The following is a 15,028-nucleotide window of genomic DNA, read 5'->3' on the forward strand; positions in this document are numbered from 1 at the left end:
CTTCCCCAGCTGCTGGTCACACTGCTACAGATGCTTTCTGGGAAATGTGAAATGCACGGTTTGTTCTCTCGCTATCTACAACTTAGTCCAAACATGGACCATGTTGAATGTTAGCCATGCACTCAGCATGCTTTATGTCGTTTAGCTCAGTTTTAGCACCGCAGCAGAATTTTAACCGAGTATCTTTTATGGTCATGTATGTTTACAACCCAAACTTGAACTCTGCAAATCTTTAAACTCGATGTACCTTGTTGCACAGTTGTGATTTTAACATCTGAAAACCCAAAGCATTTTCTCCAGGCCTTAATTTTAACATCTTAACTGTTGAATACATGTAATAATTCAGCCGTCCAGCTTACAGATGCAGGCGCGTCCTTTCAACGTTCTTTGAATTGAATGCAGTTATTTTAATTTAAAAACATTCCCAACTATGTTCTGACGCTGTCTGAGCCTTTTGAGCTACACATAACAGATTCAACACCAACTCAGGCTACAGAGGGAAACCCTGGTGAGGCAAGACAGGGCCGGGCGTTCCACAGAAATACAGATTTAGAGATAAAGCATGCTATTCGTGTGAGGGCTTGTCATTCTTGTTTATCAGCTCTTGATACCTGTTTAGACTCGTCACCTTCTCAGCTAACCCTGCAGAAAAACAGAGTTTAATTCTTTGGTGGTAAAGATATTAACGGATCAGTAGGAATGCTTTCTAGCAACAAGTCCCAGTCCAGGTTAGTGTTCCCTCTGGACATACGAGAGGTCCCACTGGCTTCTCTGACGTTCTTCTACAGTCCAAAAACAGTTCTCTCTGAATTGCTCTTAGGTATGACTGTGTGTGTGCAGCGTCTGTGTTTCTCTGTGAAGGACTGGCGACCTCACCTTTCAGCCAATGACCATTGGTGATAGAGACCAGCCCACCCACATCCCTGGCTATGTACAGTGGACAGATCGGAACTTTTCAAGAGAAAACGTTTGAAATTTCTCATTCACTCACTGTTAACCTTTCAGTATCCACTGAGCTGAATCAAACCACACCAGAGAACCAGTTCAACCACAACTAAACCGTCAGTCTGGGTGTTGTCAGTTAGCAGACTAGTTTATGTCTGCACCACGGAGGGGTAAAGCTGCAGAGCAAAACTTTTACATAGAACTGCAGCTCGGTCCACTGTTCTGCAAACACGTACCGGCATCCTTTCTGCTGTAGCGGTTTGAATGAACGGTCAGGCAGTTTGGAATTGCTGGTTTCTCGATTTATTCTGAAAAGAACAAACGGAACAGAACCATCAGCGACCTGATCAAAGCCCTACAACTTTAGCAAAGCTAAAATCAATTCCTGTTACTTTACAGGCGTTAGGTCATTTAAATATTCACATTATGCAAATGGATTTATTTATTACGATGGTGAAAGTTGCTGGCGATAGGCAACAGGACCCCTCCTGACCCCACTAGGGACCAGAGTGTTAGAAAATTGATGGACGATGGTGAAAGTACCAAAAACTAACTTAATAAATCTATAAACATTCTGGATGGGTTTAGATGAAAAAAAAAAAGAAACACCACCAACCTCTCTCACAGGACAACGTGACCAAAGGGGAGGGTGGCAAACAATGTAACAACAATACCACAGAAGAAGAAATAAAGAAGAGGAGCTCCCGAGCTTAAGGTCACAGGGTTATTACAATGACGGGGATTTTTAAGGCGTTCGCAGTCAGGTAAAGGAACAATCCCAACAATAAAAGACATTCTCTGCAGATAAGACGAAATACAAACCTGGTTCCAAGTGTGAAGTTCCAAGTGTGGATCCAGCTCATGTCAGAATTTAAAAGTCCTGTTTGCTCATGTAAAGAGCAAAGCAGTCAAATATGTATTCCTTTTATAATAAATATAAACAATGTATGGCATTTCTTTTTCATCAAATTAAAAAAATAACCAAAACAATGGAATTCCATGTCTGCCAGGGATCAAAAAGCTTCTGGTTGGTTTTTATTCCCTCTCCAATATGGAGACTGATGGAATAGTATGTGTTTTGTTTTATTGATCTAGATTTTACCTGAACTTTTTGTTACTCTTTGACTCGACTTCTTCAGCGAGTCAGTGGTCTTTTTATGGTAATATCAACCTTTCTGGGTTCTGCTATAGCCGAGTGGTGGACCTGAGCACACTTTACGAAACTGAGGCCAACAGTGCGAACGTAGACAGCTTGTCATTGCGTGTTACGGTTTTTGCGGCACTGGCAAAACGACAGAGTAGAATGTTAAATGCCAAAGTGTGTCGATTCCTGAAGGTGGTTCGAAGAAGTGAAGAATTCTTTTGCAACTTCCTGAAAAAGCTCACAAAAAGTGCGAATAATATTCACCCATCCATGTAATATTTTATTTTACGTTGCAAGGGACGTAAAATAAAGATAACTCAAAATCATTTTATGTTTTTGAGTTATCTGTCTGGGGTGTTTCAGTGCACCGGCAGAGCTTGTAAATTATATCGGGATGTATATTTTCAAATTAGCCGCTCCTAAATATTCTAACCTTCCCCTTTAAATGTGATGAACTTCTAAGCATCTCCCACCTGAAGCAGTGAGCTTTCTGTATGACAGGTTGTATAAACTTTAATGGAATGGAATGTATATACATAAATATATAGATATATATGTATATATATATTACTGCAAGCTGTTCATTTTAAATGGACTTTTGACGAGTTATATTCAGAGCTGGAATTAAAAATGCACACTTCGATTAAATCAGAAAAGCTTCTGGTTTTCTGATTTAATCGGAAACAGATATTATATGTTTCTTTAAAGCACTTCTTTTATTTTGAAAGGCCCTAGTTGTGAACTGGTGCTGTATAGAGAAACCAAACCAAAACCATAATGAATTGATCATATGTTGATAATGGAGTTCACCAGTTGTCCCAAACTGACACCGGTTTTCCTTTGTGATGTCAAACATGTTTTTATGCGTAGACACAGAACTTCCTGTTAACTCTTCTTCTGCTGTCAGCTCTGCCTGCAACTTTGCTCCATAAAAAATTAGCAATAATAATCATTTATTCCACAAACCAGTGCAGTGTTGTGTTCAGCGTGATCATCTTTATTACGTTGTTGAATAAAAATGCATCAATTTCTTTAAAAAAAAAAAAAAAAAAAAAAAAAAAAAAAAAAAAAAACATAGATGACATCAGTAAACTTTATAAAAAAACTCTCTAAAAAACCTAATGTTTCTGCTTTGGCGTTGAGACTGAGGAAAAATTTTAATCCTTTAACCTTTATTTTGTTTTATATCATTTTTTTTTTTTGCTGTATTTGTCTAAACAGTATAAGAATAGTTCATAAATGCCTGTTAAATCTGGTGTAACATAATTAAGCTGTTTTTTTTTTTCTGTCTCAAAATAGATTAAGACATTAATTTGCAAACTAAACCTAGCTTTGTTTTCGGCTCAAAATGAAAATAAAAAAACTGTGGTGGTTGACGTTTCGTGATTTACTAATTGATATGTATCAGTTATGGCTTTATGATTGGATTAATTAACTGAAAAGATAAAAACCAAAATCTAATCTTCCTCTGAAACATTCTGTCCTCGTTACGTCCTCTGTTATAAATTCGGTCACAGTGGAGCTAAAATACACAAACGATTCCTTAATTTGAAACAAACTAAGCTTTGTAAATGGAGATTAAATGTTTAACACGTCATACTGGGTCTGAGACCTGCAGTACTTTCTATATGACGCCACTCATCCTTCCTAATGATGGCCTGTCAGCAGTCGTCCCTGCCGTCGCTGAATTGTTTCTGGGTCTCTCCAGATTCTCGTCTTCTTCTAACAGTTGAAAGTTTCCCTAACGACTCCCTCGAACACAGAACCATGACTCGGGTCAATTGGAGCCCTTTCACAAGTCTCGGTTCCAGTGGCAGGGTTGGGAGATTTGAAACGTCCGTCGATCCACCTTGGCTAACACACCCTAACTTAAACTTAAACCATAACTTCTCATTCCCATGTCCAATTGGCTAACCTGAACCTATCCTGACTCTAAACTAACCATGAATGGCTCAAACCGGGGCGGGGGCCTTTCTGTGTTTCACTCAGTCGGTGGTACTGATACTGCACTACGATTGGTCAAGCCTATTGTCTTCAGGCGGCGCAGGCTTGCAGGGTAGTCTCCGGAGGGTTAAAGTTCATCATCTCAGACATGATGCTTTCAGCGTTAGGGACCTTGTTAAAGTCTGCCATGCATTTGAAGAACATCAGTTTGACGTAAAGAGCCACCATGGTGACAAGGAGCATGGACGCAAATCTGGAAAGAGACACAAAGCACGATCAGGGCGTCAGCATACGAGCGTACCTCTGCTTCCCCAACCAATCAGACGCTTCACGGGTTCAGACAGCTAGAGGTCAAGCTAAACCTCAGAAGGAACGCAGCAACTGGACGGACGAGGTCATCTCCTTCAAAGGAGTCTGACAACATTTACTCCGGGGTTTTTTTTTTTTAGAATGTTTCCAACTTCACATTATTTTTAGGTTTTAATCAGGTGGAGAGAAAAAAAAGTGAAATGAGTCACTAATCACAACAAAATAAAGCAGTGAAAAATCCCAACCCTGATACTTACATTCCAGTGAGGATCCACGGGAGGAACGCCTGAGCGGGAGGAACGCCTGAGGACAAGAGGAAGACAAGGTTCAGAGAAAGACAGTCGATGAAAGGAAGCCGGCAGTCGGAGCCGCTGCAGGCGAGTTTACCTGTCGGCTCAGGATCCCCCGTCGCCTTGGCGGTTTTGTTCCAGCAAGTGGCGTCAGAGTATTGAGAGCAAGGGCTCAGAACGTCCAGAGAAAGATCTGTAGGATGCGACAATACAGCAACAACATTAAAGACTTAGACTTTATTGATCTCTTGGGAAGACTCCCCCAGAGCACACACAGCCTCTTCTCAAGACAGTAGAATGTTGAAGAGGCAACTTCAAAAGCTAAAAAAAGAGACTAAAGACGCAACCAAACTGGAGTCAGTGATCAGAGGTCAACGTGACGCAGCAACGTTGAGGAGCAGAGGGGGGGACAGTTTTACCTGAGCAGTTGGTGCACGAAGAACACTGAGTTCCAACTCCATTACCGAGAACCATCGAGCAGTTTCTGATGACGTAGCGACCTGGAGGTTTAATGCACACACACACACACACAGAGTCCTGAAGATTAGCGTCAGGACCATCGTTGCTACGATTTCTGCAGAACTTTCTAACCTGCGGGACACATCGGACAAATCGGTCCTGCCACGCTTTTGTCGAACACCATCAGCATGGCACATGCAACGCTCACCTGGAAACACACACACACGCACACAGTCAAACACACTCACAGTGGAAGAAAATTACAACATTTAAATTCAGTTTTCCATACAATTTGATGCAAAAATCAACTAAAAAATAAAGCTGTGTTTTTTGATGATTAGGATCATCTGTAAATCAGCTTCAAAGTTCTTCAAAGCTTTGCCTCTCCGTCAGCGAGGCCAGTTCAGACATGCTGGACAGAAAAAGCTGAACATTGGAAACAAACTCCGATTGCCACATCCTAGATGTCTTAAACGGACAAAGACATCATGTCAGACCGAGAAACCCCTAAGAGCAAACCAGAACTGTCCACCCAAACATTCACTCACCGCACAACATGAAGCCATGATTGGTTTAGACAGAAACCTGCTCTGGATAACCAGTCCAAACAGGACAAGCCAGGAGAGGACAGAAATTCCAGTTGCTGAATTATTGAGCAATAAAAAAGCTTTCATAAAAACTCAACATCTGCCTCGGATCAGTTCTGAGCCCAAATAGCAGCAATTCCTCACCTGAAGTTTGTTCATGGCGACGAGACTCTCTGAAAAGCACAAGAGGGAGTCGGCTTTCTCGCCTTATTTAAACACGTTGCAACGTGACCTCATGCGCAAGATCCCGCCCAGCAGGTCCGAAACCACGACAACCGTTTGGCAACAGTTGTGACGTGGTGTTACTCACAAAAAATGATCAAAAACAAAAATCCAGGAAAGCATGACAAATCTGATCGGCTGAAACAAAGTCCTCACATAAACAACAGAAAACTTTCATTGTTTAGTCAGAACAGTGACAGGTGGATGATGAAACATTCGTGCTTTTTACATCAGTCAGTCCATCCATTTTCTTCTGCTTATCCAGGTCGGGTCGCGGGGTTAGCAGCTTCAGAAGGGAGGTCCAGACTTCCCTCTTCCCAGCCTTTGGATTCCCCTGAAAGATCGGGGGAATCCAAAGGTCTTCCTAGGACAGCTGGGAGACATTGTCCCCGGGGCCTCCTCCCTTTCACAATGAAAGAAAATTGACGTTTCGAAGCGTTGGATTATTATATTATCCCTTCATCACCAACACATCTGGACCGGTGCCTTGATTTTTATTTTTTTTCCAAGAATCTTTGATAAATCCTTCAATCTCCTGTAGTAACTGTTTCCCTTCATAAACCTTTACTATTCTTAAGTTGTCATGACTTCCTGAAAGTGGAGTATCTGATTTCAAGACGTTACTTTGGGAAGTAAAGTTTTTTTTAAGTCGTGTTTGATATTTATATATATCTAGCATGTTAAAACTGAAAGCAACAAAGTTACTTTAAAATGATTCCAAGTGGCTGGAAAAAACATAATCCATTTACTTCAACTTTGATCAACTTTTAGGTTAAGGTGTCCTCCATGCAGTCAGAGTGGAGTTCATGGAAATAGTCATTTTTCATCAAATCTGAGGGAACCTTCACAGTGGGTCCTTGAGGGCCGGGATCCTGCCTGCTTTGGTGCGTCGATGTTCTGCAGAGGCCGGCTGATGAGCCGTCGTTGGATCCAGGTGTGTTGATCCAGGGAGAGACCTGCTGTTTTTTGGTAATCTATCCTGCGCTCTCCTCACTTTCATAGATAACCCACCTTGTGCTGACGTCGAGCATTGTCCTATGGGAGTGCAACAGCGCCACGGATTGATTCTGCATATCTACGCCAGCGTTTTCAGAAGACACTAGATTGTGTGAAGTCACAATTTTCTTACTCATTTACAAAAACTGGCGCTAGCCTGGTTCAAACCAGTCCGTTGTTCAACGCTTTGCTTCGTCCAAACAGTCTGGACCTTCGGCTGCTGAGAAGCGATTGCTTCCTGGAGGAGTGGACTCTGCTGAGGTTTGAAATTTTACCCAGTCGCTAATGTGCGATTCTCCAGCTCTACGCTGTGAAATAGTGGAAAATGCCTGCGCCGTGAACTGCCATCCTCTACTGTAACCAGAGAAGAACGAAGCTGATCGAGAAAGGAATAGTTGGAGTATTTGAAAGGAATCTGTTTCTGTAGGACCCTGAAACGGTACAATCGTCTTCACTGACGCCTGTCAGATCCTTGGTTCAGGACACAAGTCTCTCCTTCTGACACATCAAAAGGATCACGGAGCCACAGGAAGATCTAAAACACATTTATGCTCATGAGGAAGTCGAAGAATGACGACATCGCAATGAGTGAGTCACAGGCTGAACTGCGGGGGCGGACCGTCCTCTAATCTGGAGTAAAATGCCAAAAATAATTGCTGGGTTGTTTTTGTTTCTTTTCTAAAGTCTTTAATCTTTTTAAAGACCAAAGATCTGTGATGAATCATAACATGAAGAAGTTCCAATTAAGCCGGTTGAACTTGACTCCGTTCGAGTGACACTGGGGTCGTGTCTTTTCAGATCAATGGGAACTTTGAGTTTCAATGAATTAATTAATCGGTATGAATAATCATAATAATAATAATAACAAGGTCAAATAAAATGAGATCCACATTTTGCATCGGTTCAGCCAGAAAGACTGCGGCGTGACGACGCCTTCATTTCTTCCTGAGCAAAAGCAAACGTTCCTTTGCCCTTTCAAAATAAAACAAATATGTTTGTTGATGCAAAATCAGCATCAGTGTAAACGCTGACATGTAGAAAAATGCTGAGCATTTGTGCCCAGACTTGTGTAAGAACTGCAAAAACCTAACAATTTAACGTTTCCAAAACCTGAAGTCTATTACTCACATGCAAAAGCCACTTCCTTAAGTATTAGTTCATCATATTTACTCAGGTAAAAGTTAAATGTACTTTAAAATGTCCTTTTCCCCAAAAAAGTTACTCAAGTAAATGTGACTAGTTTTACCCACCTGTCCTAATTCTGATCATTGAATTACTTTATTCTTATGTTGTTGTTTTTAATCTTTCATTTTTCATTAGTATGGCCTTAACACTCCGCCATAAGATGCAGGGTTTCTTGGCTTAATATTTTTGACTGCATGGTCAAACTTTTGTTTATGAACTTTTCTTCTTTGGACAGAAGTTGTGTTTGTTGCTCAGCATCATTCGATTTACTGATTTAGGGCAAATATTTGTTGGGATCCCAGTTGCCCAGCATGTGATGGAACTGAGGCGAAACAAGTGAAATCAAAGCAGAAACGAACACAAAGCAGCGCTCACTGGTTTCCGCGGCAACGCCACGACGCAGTTTTAGTTTCTTTTTCCCATACTCTTTAATCTCGGGTCGAGATTTTGCTCTGCGCCGACTTTTGGCTCTCCGAGAGTTGGTTTAGTTGTTGCAGCTTCTGAAATCCTTAAACTGACATTTCGTTTTGTGGATTTTTGAGAAACATAAATATTTTTCCTTTTCTTCCTGTCAGTGCCAGAGGCTGATTGGTGGACAGGTTCAGGAGACGCTGTGGCGGAACCAAAAGGTGCCAATGAGGGTCAGCTTGACCATCTTCCTCATCGATGGCGTTTGACAAAATGTACTGTTTACGGCCCACATGAACTTCATCCTCATCCTGCACAATGACAATTGGAAATAATCTTCACGTTAAGCTGGGTTGCTCCTCAGAATTGCCAGATATTTCTCAGGATTCAGTCTGCACTAGTTTTCTAGACTGGCGTCTGACTCGGCCTCGGTTTGGGTTGTGTGGGCAGATTTAATTCGATTTCTATTCAATAATACTTTATTTACTCCAAAGGGAAATTAAAATCTGGTTGTATCTCATATCATCCAAGTATCTCCTCCAGTAGCAGTCAATCTTGAAACTACTCTGAAGAGGCCTCTGACTGAAGGCTGTTGCTGTGAGACGGTTTCATGTTGCTAACCTCTAACTTCCGGCATCACAGATGATCAATGTTAATTTGCAACTCATGTTTGAATCATGTAGTTATTAATGTTTATGACTAAACATATATATAGTAATGAAATTATGAATTAAGTTAAAGGGGCTTACGCAGCCAGCTTTAACCACCAAAAACGTAAGTAATCATTTGTCAATAAATATTTTTTAGGTTAACACTTTGACCTTTAGACGAGTTGAAGACAAATTGATTTTTGTGTTGCATTTTTCACAACCCAAAAAATTAAGGGTTTTACAGAAACAAAGCAACAGAGATGAAGAAAAAAAAACATTTTGCATTAAAAAAAAAAGTCAGCACATAGCACCACAGACAACTAACTTTTTTTTCTTAAAAGTAGAACCGCATAGTTCTTAAGCTGAAAATAGAGTTTTTGTTATTATTTTTTAAAAAAGATGACCTCAAATCATGTTCTTGTCGCCTTCAACACAAAAATAAAACCATTTACAAATTATTTGAGAATAGAAAGAAAACAAAACCAATAGTATTTAATTCATTCCTCTGAGTGAGTTTAATATTTACTCCATATGGATTCACTGGTTGGTAAAATCTGGTGGGATTTACAAAACTTCTCACTTAAGTAAAAAGTTGAAGGATTTCTTCTGTTATTCTTGTGATTTGCTCTGCCTCCGTTTCCTCTCAGTATCGCCGGTGTTTTTCTCCTTTTCACTCATGTTTCAGCAGACACAAATTCGCAAATAAGTGTTTCATATCAAAAAACGTTTCTTTTTTTTCCCACCTCACAAACTTAATAAACAGTTTCAAGTCTTCTGTTTTCTGCGCTGTCGTCACAGTGGCCTCTGGTGGCAGCAAACGCGAACTGCAACGTTTTGATTGATTTAACTCGTCGTCGATTTGTACTGCTTAAAAATGAACAGACAAAATATCAAGACTGGTAAGACCAAAGCTACAGATTAAAATTGCATTCTGTCACGATTTTAAATAATAAAAAATATCTTATAATTCATAATGTAATAAAGTCGGTTTTGATATTTGGATGAACTACTGCTGCCTCCTACTGGCCAAAAGGCACACACACAGCTTCTGAATGTTTTAACATGAAGCTTTGAACGCATGAAAGATCCTAGAATAATATAGTAAAAAAGGTCCAGAATAGCAGTAGATTGTGAATAATGGTCTCCATTCTTTCTCCCAGCAGATATAGAGCCTATAGAAATGAATGAGGAGGTCTTTGTCACAGGAGACTGTAGTTTCTCTAGTGTCCACTAGAGGGGGCGACAGGAACACGATCAGTCTGAGAAAACTCCAAAAACGAGAAATGAAATAGTGACATAAAGAAGTTAAAGCAGGTAAAAAAAAAAAAAAAAAAAAAAAAAAAGTTGTTGACAATATGATGAAATAATACATTAATGAAATGGTTAGAAAAATGCTTGTGCATAAAAAATAAAAAAAAAATAAAAAACAGAAAACATGTACACACTCACACACATACTATAAATATATACCATGACTTCCTGCTCTGGTCAATGTCTCTCTCACCACCTCTAGCTCCGGTGGTTTCGTCAGTCTCACCTTTCCTACAAGCAGGGTGTTTGTTTGGTTGCTTCCTGGTTCGCTCGCGACACCTCTGACCTCGTACCCATAGATACGCCGACTGCAGCTCGTCAAAAACAACAAACAGGCTCCTTTCTACCTTCAGTGACGCACAAATGTGCTCTGCAGCGGCTTTGACTTGGCAGAGCTCGCAAATCTCCAGCAGTGCGATCAAGCGGTGCAATAAAGAGAAACTGATTCTCTTCTGGTGATAGGAAAATATTTTCCCAAGCCAACACTTCCTGCTCTTTCTTGCATTTATCTGAAGCGACAATTTCAGGGTTAGTGTTGCTGCTTAACAGCTGAAGGCAAAGAAAACATTGATGAGTCATTTTATGGCGACTCCACATGACTCAGGTAGTTTGAAACGTGAAGTGCTAATAACAATAATTTGAATTTAATTGAATTTATTTGGCAGGGACACGTTTATTGACATTTTTATAAATAAATGCCAAAAGATGATTTTTTTTTCATGTCGTCTCTGGACAGTGTTCAGTTTGTCTAAAAACTAAAATGGCTTAACTATAAATTTAGGGAATAAATACAATAAAAAAAATTACAATCACTAGAAATACTTACAAATAAAGGAGACTACACAATCATTTAAAAAGAGCATAAGAATAAATTAAACTAAATGAATTAAGTAAAATTAATTTCGCATCTCATGCCAGTCGATATTGATAATTATCAATTAGTTTCTCTTTAAAAAGTTGAAGTACTGGCAAACCGAAGGTGCGACTTTTTCTGTTTTATCCAGTTTTCACCGAACACAGTTATTCTTGTTTTTGTTGTTGCTGTTTGTTTTTGTAGTTTTTTTTTTTTTTTAAGTAATTTGAGGTGAAACCTGAAACGGTTACTCAACAGGTTGATGCTAGGTAAGCAATGACTGAGGGCAGTTGATGCTACCAAGCTGCTTCGCAGGCCTTCAGAGGGTGAGCGACCCGAGCTTTTCTCCCAGAATGCTGTGCGCTTCTGGTTTGGAGTTCAGTGAAATTATGGAACATTCTTTTAGATGGGATATCTATTAATATTGATCGCCTTTCTACAGTGATATTGTTATTGATTTATTGCCCAGCCCCTAATATCTTCAGTGATTCAGATTTTATGTGGATTCTTCATCCAAATGAGTCAAAATAACACTTTTTAATTTAACATAATAACAGTGAAATAAACTTTGTTGGATTTTTGGAACTTGGCCTTTAAAAAAAAAAAAAAAAAAAAAAGAACAAGAGATCAGGTGTGAAAAGAAAATCTCGTCTTCTTGTTCAGTGTGTGAAGACTATGAACATTATCTATTTGACAGTTGCTACTGTAGTTTAAGTTGGGTGACTTTGCCATGAAACTGTTGTTCAATTCCTTTGGAAAACCAGAGCATGCATCAGAAAACACCTGCATCCACAAATCACCAGAAGAACCCTGGTTATATCTGCTGGAAGACAACTTCTATTTTAGAACAGAATCAGCTTCTGGTAAAGTACTATGCATATTTCTCAAAAAGAATAAGGTGAAATGGTCCACAGTAAAAATTCCATCTCCTAGACACAGTTTTACCTTGAAACTGTCTTCAAACAAAGATTTGTGAAATATTCTGTCAAGTTTTTTTTTTTTTTTTTTTTCAGTTAAGGAATGTTCACGCGATATAAACATAACCAACAGGTAAAAACCCAATATAACAGTTTCTTGTTGATGCAAAGTTTTCTTCACAGTATATCAACTTTGCCACAGCCTCTGCCCTTTGTTTGAAGAAAGAGTTGAAGTGACCCCAACTCCACCTCCAATCACCTCGTCACTGAGATCTTATGGACTGGAGCCAATCACAAGGCTGACTTCTAAACTTAACCATTTATATTAGCCAATCACAAACAGAGTTTAACTCATATTTGAGCTTTGTTTGTCTATTAACCCAGAATGCAGACCACGAAGCTTTGGAGATGGAGCTGCTGTTTATGATTCTTTTGATCCTCTGCAAAAACAGTAAGTGTTGGTGGTATTTTTCAGGTTGTTTGACTCTTACAATAGTGAATATTTAGAATTATAAATATTTTAAGCCTTTGCTTTCTGATACAGGTGACATGCTCTCTACCAGCAACGCCTCAGATATGAATCAGCAGACTGGGATTAGGACAGCTACAGTTGGAGAGACAGTGACTCTAGCCTGTTCCTGTAAGCATGATTCTGCATATTACCTCCTTTGGTTTCAACAAAGCCCAGGTGGGAAGCCTCACATCGTATCAAAGTGGATGAGGCAACGCACGGAAGTTGAAATTCCCCCTGCATACAAAAAAAGATTTCGAGTTGTTGCAAACTCCACTAATGACGTCAACGATCTGACGATCTCAAATCTTCAGCCTTCGGATTCAGGGACGTATTACTGCGCTTCTCTGAGATCCGTTGGTCTCGTGTTTGGACAGGGAGTATTCCTCCATGTCAAGACATCTCCATCAAAAAACACAAAGTTGCTCTTTCATCAACCAAAACTGAAACTCCTGCACCTCGGAGCGTCTGTGACCCTGAGCTGCAGGATCTACGTCGAACCCTGTGCAGCAGAGCCAGCAGTTTATTGGCTCACACATGTCGGGTTGAAACCCGCACTCCTGCATCCCAGTGACAGTCACTGTACAAGCGGCTTCAACGGCACATTTCGTGGTAAATATTGCACTTCCTACCTCGTGCTTGATCTGGTGAGGCCCTCAGATGCAGGAACCTACCACTGCGCTCTGGCTTCCTGCGGTTTGGTTGTTTTTGGAGAGGGAACAAAGGTAGAAATTATAGGTATGTGGTCTGGTCAAAGCAGCTTTTCAACCAGATTAAAAGGAATTAAAGCCGTTTTGTTTTACCAAACATTAACGCAAGTACTTTTTTTTTTTTTTTACCATCCCCCATTGTAGTCCCGCTTCTCCTGGTGTATTGTCTGAGTGGAGCTCTGGCACTATCTACCATCGGGGTCTTTGTTTTATCTTCCTTCATGTGCAAGCTACGTTTAAAACTCAAAGAGCACCTGTGAAGGTGAGAGCATGAAATATATGTAAATAATCTCTGCATCAGCCTGACACCATGGCTGGTGTACAAGTTTACAGGACATCCTTTGTTTTGCAGGACTTGATCCCAATGAGAGATTTCCTTCAACCAGAACGGCCATTCAGCAGAAATATTTCAATAATGCGCTTTCCTTAAAAGCCCCTTATAAGTACAGTTGTTCTTATTCCTAGTTACTGGTAAATTTACTGTATTATAGCTGTCCAAATACAACCATGTCTCAGTTTTTTTTTTTGCTTTCATGCTGATCTCCTTTTTCTTTTGCTCTAAAACTTCTTTGACCAGATCAGTTTCACTCACTTCTTTCTGCTTCACTTTCAGTTTCCTTCATTTCATTGTCTTCTACACTATTTCGTCACCACATTTTCAACTTACTTGTTACTTTTCAACAAGTTTTCACGATGACAAGTGTTTCTGGTTCAGTTTATTTCTGTGAACTGACTGTCATTCACAGTGTGTTTGTTGCAGAATATAAAAATGTTTCTAGTTTTACAGCAATTTCCACTTTTTCCACTCATAGCAGGAGCGTGAGCAAGGAAGTCTCCATTATGCTGCAGTGACTCTGAAGAGGAGCAAGGAACAGCGGCTTCGAGGGGACCTAGAAGAGACTTGTGTTTACTGCAGAGTAAAGAGTCCAAAGCACTAGAAGTCTGAAGCAGGAAAACGACAACTCACACGATCGATTTAAACCTGTTTGAATGTGGGGCGATGTTTAACTAATGAGTACTGCAAGTGCAGCATCGCTTAAGGAAAAACAATAAAATGTCAAATGAACTGAAATAGCAACGCTGAAGTTTTATGAATTTCCCCTTCAGTCTGTTTGATGACAGTCTCCAAACCGCACTGTGTGACGGTGTCAGCTGTTTGGCCCTCCACTGCTGTGGTGAAGGTGTTTTTACTGCAAACAAGTTTCCACTGGTGGAAACTTAAACTCCAAACACGAAGACTGGACCTTCTGTCCACACCACTGAGATATTCAGGCCTTGAATTAACCTGCTATATATTTAGTGATTGGTAAAAGGTTTCCCTTTCTTCTTTCCCATGTTACAAAAAAAAAAAACAATAACAAAAAAATAACTTTCAGGATTTTATGTAAATGTGTCTTAAAAATAGGCTTAAAGCTATAAAATACTTTTAAGACTATTTCATAGTTTAGAGGGAAGAAACAAATGATGAAAATGACTCTATGTCTGTTGAGCAGTTATGAAGGTGAGACCTGGAATTGCAAGAACAAGTTCAGATCAACATCAACTGTGGTTTCTTTAGCTTCAGTGCAACAGAATAACCAAACTGCA

Source organism: Poeciliopsis prolifica, unplaced genomic scaffold, assembly GCF_027474105.1.
Source record: "Poeciliopsis prolifica strain line A6 unplaced genomic scaffold, Auburn_PproV2 SCAFFOLD051, whole genome shotgun sequence".
NCBI classification, from domain to species: Eukaryota; Metazoa; Chordata; class Actinopteri; order Cyprinodontiformes; family Poeciliidae; genus Poeciliopsis; species Poeciliopsis prolifica.